At 46.2% G+C, this 5,000-nt stretch overlaps 1 protein-coding gene across 1 annotated transcript in view; it reads left to right on the top strand.

Moving 5' to 3' along the window:
• Positions 1-5,000, top strand: part of LOC143290792 (uncharacterized) — an 82,432-nt gene that overhangs the window by 61,771 nt on the left and 15,661 nt on the right. The window lies entirely within an intron of this gene.

Below are 5,000 nucleotides of genomic sequence, written 5' to 3' on the forward strand. Positions count from 1 at the left end.
CACGATGATAATTAATTAAAACCTAATGAGAGTTTAAAGTGTTCAGACCTTTTTAAAAAAAAAAATAATAAATTTTCTATGATAAAATATATCCTCTGTTTCAAAAGTTTTGAGTCACCCGGGCGATTCTTTTAAAGCATCTCTCGACAGTGATGTTTTTGCTGTGTTTGTTTTTGTTTTTCCTTGTCACTTACGGACGTCATTACTTCACGCAGCGACGCGAGGGCGTTTATGTTCAGTTTCACTGTTGTTCGTTTGCATTCGGTAAAGGGTTCCGAAGACATAAAAAGCACAAACCTCCGCCTCCCCCCCCAAAAAAAAAACAACAACAAAAAAACAACAAAAAAAACACAACAACAACAAAACAACAACAAAAAAAACAACAACACAAAACAACGGAAAAGAAAGTAAAGACATATCTGCATCTAACTGGGCGCCACCAGTCTAACAAGAGTGTCAGGGGAGGGTATTGGCAACAGCCCACGCGCCATTTACCTCTGAGAGTGGTCGGCCTTTTTATGCTCGGCAAAGTCTGCAGAGCCGGTTGATGACCGTTGGTGAGGAGGTCGGAGACGATTCGGAACTCCCGGGAAACGAGAGTCATGTGTAATGTCTTCTCTCTCTCTCTCTCTCTCTCTCTCTCTCTCTCTCTCTCCCTCTCTCGATGTTAATAATGATGGTGGTGATCATTCTTCGTTGTAGTAGCAGTGGATGTAGCAGTGTTTACAAAATTATTATTTTTGTGTCGTTATCGTTACTGTTGTTATTGTTATTGTTGTCACAAGAACAAATTGGAAGACTGGGCGATGCCTAAAATCTTTATCCTTGAGTAATAAAGTTTTTGAATCTCTCTCTCTCTCTCTCTCTCTCTCTCTCTCTCTCTCTCTCTCTCTCTCTGTGTGTGTGTGTGTGTGTGTGTGTGTGTGTGTGTGGATGTGTTGCCAGTCACGGTCAACAGTCAAGGGTGCTTCATTTTATTCATATTTAGTCCTTTCTCATTCTTTTCTTTATTTTTCTTCTCCTGCCTCATTTTCTGTTTCATTTGTCTTCTTTCTATCTTATGTCTTTTGTTTTCTTGATGATCACTTCCCGTGCCGCTCAGTGTCATTATCCTGACGCCGTTACAGTGTCATTATCCTGACGCCGTGTCAGTGTCATTATCCTGACGCCGTGTCAGTGTCATTATCCTGACGCCGTTACAGTGTCATTATCCTGACGCCGTGTCAGTGTCATTATCCTGACGCCGCTCAGTGTCATTATCCTGACGCCGCTCAGTGTCATTATCCTGACGCCGCTCAGTGTCATTATCCTGACGCCGCTCAGTGTCATTATCCTGACGCCACTCAGTGTCATTATCCTGACGCCGCTCAGTGTCATTATCCTGACGCCGCTCAGTGTCATTATCCTGACGCTGCTTAGTGTCATTATCCTGACGCCGCTCAGTGTCATTATCCTGACGCCGCTTGTCCTGATTTTCCCACCAACACCTTCTTTCTCCTGTCGGCCACACACACCCCATTACTCGTGTCGGAATTCCAGCATCCTTTAGTCAGAATGTTTTGTTTTCCTTTGATTTTTGTTTGTTTGTTTTTTGTGTGTTTTTTTTGTTATCATGTTCTGGTTGGTTTGTTTGTTTTTAGCGCTATATTTCAGTGTTTTTTTTGATGTTCTGGACATTTTTAACCCACCAGACAAAGCCGGGAACGGAATCCAATACCTAGCTTCAAAGGTCCAGTGCTGTAACCGATCAGCTGTCGCGTCCGTCATCTTACGAACTTATCACATCGCTTCTCATAAAAGGGCTTGATTTGCTGGAGGCTGGAAGGAGGGAGGATGGCGGAAGGTGTTTCAGTGGAAACATGTGAATGCTGGCAAGGAAGAAAAGATGGGTGAGAAAGACGCGTGGTGACTGGGGGAAAGAGGCACAGTGTGTCCTGTCCTCAAGGCCCGGTCTCCGGTGACTGGGGAAAGAGGCACAGTGTGTCCTGACCTCAAGGCCCGGTCTCCGGTGACTGGGGAAAGAGGCAAATTGTCTCCTACTGTGCACAGTGTGTCCTGTCCTCAAGGCCCGGTCTCCGGTGACTGGGGGAAAGAGGCAAATTGTCTCCTACTGTGCACAGTGTGTCCTGACCTCAAGGCCCGGTCTCCGGTGACTGGGGGAAAGAGGCAAATTGTCTCCTACTGTGCACAGTGTGTCCTGTCCTCAAGGCCCGGTCTCCGGTGACTGGGGGAGAGAGGCAAATTGTCTCCTACTGTGCACAGTGTGTCCTGTCCTCAAGGCCCGGTCTCCGGTGACTGGGGGAAAGAGGCAAATTGTCTCCTACTGTGCACAGTGTGTCCTGTCCTCAAGGCCCGGTCTCCGGGACTTCCATTCCTTGTCATCCTCCCTGCCGTGTTTGCCGACAGCTGTTGGGTCTGGCACTGCCCGCCCAGGGACTCTGGTCTCTCCTGTCCCACCAGGGGCAGAGAATGAAGGAAATCACAGATTGGACTCGGTGACGGCCCCTTGGATGGACTTCAGTGACTTCCGCTTGTACTCGTTGTCTTTCCGGTGTTTACGTTTACCGAGACTGTCTTGACAGATTGAGTCAACAGTTGGAGATGTTTCATTTCAGTTTGTTCTTTTCTTTCCTTCATTTGTTGGTAATTCTGGATGTTGTGTCTCTAAATTAGAATCGGTCTTCTCATCACATCAACAAAACTGATGCAGGAAAATCTTGGTTTAGGATTTAAATGAACTAGATACACAGCTCCATTAAAGTTATTTTAATTTGATCGTGTTGTTGCAACACATTGTCATAAATTGGATGGCCAGTGTCCAGGATAAGGCTGGGCTTTCTCGGCTTCATTTAGATGGCTTTTCTTACCCTCCTTTTCCAGAAACTGGTTTCTGTGCACAGCACTGATGTTCAAGTCGATACTGTGATTGTGTCTCGCAAGATACTCTCTTTTGTTCATTTTTCGTCTTCTTTCAAGTTGTCCCCCTTGCTGTCTCATTCTTTGAATTTATTCATTTGGTATTTATTTCTATTTCTATTTGATTTATTTTGTTATTTTCTTTCTTTCTTTCTGTATTTATTTTCCTTTTTTCGCTGATCCACCTCCCGCACCGTTTCAGAGCCATTAGCATCACGCTGCTTCTCCTGATTTTCCCACACAGCCACAACAACACTCCTGTCGGAATCCCAGCATCCATAGTTATAGAATGCTTTCTTTTCATTGCTTTATTTTCTTTTTAGTTTGGGTCAATAGTGTGTTTTATTTATTTATTTATGCTATTGGCTTGAGGGCTAGCCTTCAGATGGCTGGCTTTTCATTCTGGACATTTCCTGGGAGATCAGACACATTTCTTCTCTTAACCCATTAGAAGTAGCTGGAAATCGAACCAAGAACCCCAGGGTTATACGTTCTGTACTCTAACCACAGCACGCGCATATGACATCATCAGACCACTCCTACCAAAAGGCCTTGATTTGTCAGATTGCTAGAGGATGGGCGTAACAGCGGGTAGTTAAAGCTTTGGACTTTCGGTGTAGTTAAAGCTTTGGGCTTTCGGTGTAGTTAAAGCTTTGGACTTTCGGTGTACTTTCGGTGTAGTTAAAGCTTTGGACTTTCGGTGTAGTTAAAGCTTTGGACTTTCGGTGCAGTTAAAGCTCTGGACTTTCAGTCTGAGAGTTCCGGATTCGATTCCTGGTCATGCCGCCTGGTGGGTAAAGGTTGGAGATTTTTCTGACCTCTCAGGTCAACAGATGTGCAGACGTGCTAGCATCTGAGCCCCCTTCTTGTGTATACGCATGCGAGAAGATCAAATACGCACGTTAAAGATTCCTGGAAACGAACGTATTCAGCATGCAACTCCCCCTTGAAATCGGAGTATGACTGCACAGATGGCGAGGGTAAAAACAGTCATGCACGTAAAAACCCACTTGTGAACACTATTGAAGGAGGGAGTTTAAACCCACTCGTGAACACTGTTGAAGGAGGGAGTTTAAACCCACTCGTGAACACTATTGAAGGAGGGAGTTTAAACCCACTCGTGAACACTATTGAAGGAGGGAGTTTAAACCCACTCGTGAACACTATTGAAGGAGGGAGTTTAAACCACGGAGAAGAAGGAGAAGGACGGAAGGAGGGGCGGGTGGAGTGGAGTGAGTGGGGGGGGGGGGGGGGGGGGGCGGTCCAGTTAGTCTCCCTCCTGTGCACAGTGAGTCCTGTCCTCAAGGCCCGGTCTCCGGGACTTCCATTCCTTGTCATCCTCCCTGCCGTGTTTGCCGACAGCTGTTGGGTCTGGCACTGCCCGCCCAGGGACTCTGGTCTCTCCTGTCCCACCAGGGGCAGAGAATGAAGGAAATCACAGATTGGACTCGGTGACGGCCCCTTGTATAGACTTCAGTGACTTCCCCTTGTACTTGTAGAGTTACCTGGTAGTTCCGTTTACCGAGACTGTCTGGTCAACAGTTGGGGGTGCACTGTTTTATTCGCATTTATTCCTTTCGCTTTTTCCTTTTTTTAAACTTTGTACCTTCTACTTTTTATCTGTATTTTTCTTATTGTCTTCTGTTTCTTCCTCCTCCTTTTCCTCCTCCTCCTTCTTCTTTATTTGCTTGTCTTTCTTTTGCTGACCCTTCTTTCTCGCACACCCATCTAAAAACACATTAGAAAAAAGTGCTTGTGTGTGTTGAGGACGGGGGCAGAGGGGTGCGTTTGACTCTGTGTGTGTGTGTGTGTGTGTGTGTGTGTGTGTGTGTGCCAATGTGTTTCAATGCGTGTGTGTGTGTGCGCGCGCGTGTGTGCGTGTGCTGCACATTTACAAACATCGCGTCTCCAGACTGAGCCCCCATCCCATGCAGTGATCCTCCCAACAGACATGATTTGGGCGTGCATGCCCAGAGATAGCAGACTGCCGGCATAGTGTCTCCTCTCTTAAGCACTGCGGGTTTGATTGCGCTCGCTCTCTTTCTCTCTCTGTGTCTCTCTCATCATAACATCAGTCGATATTT

Source organism: Babylonia areolata, chromosome 1, assembly GCF_041734735.1.
Source record: "Babylonia areolata isolate BAREFJ2019XMU chromosome 1, ASM4173473v1, whole genome shotgun sequence".
Lineage (NCBI taxonomy): Eukaryota > Metazoa > Mollusca > Gastropoda > Neogastropoda > Buccinidae > Babylonia > Babylonia areolata.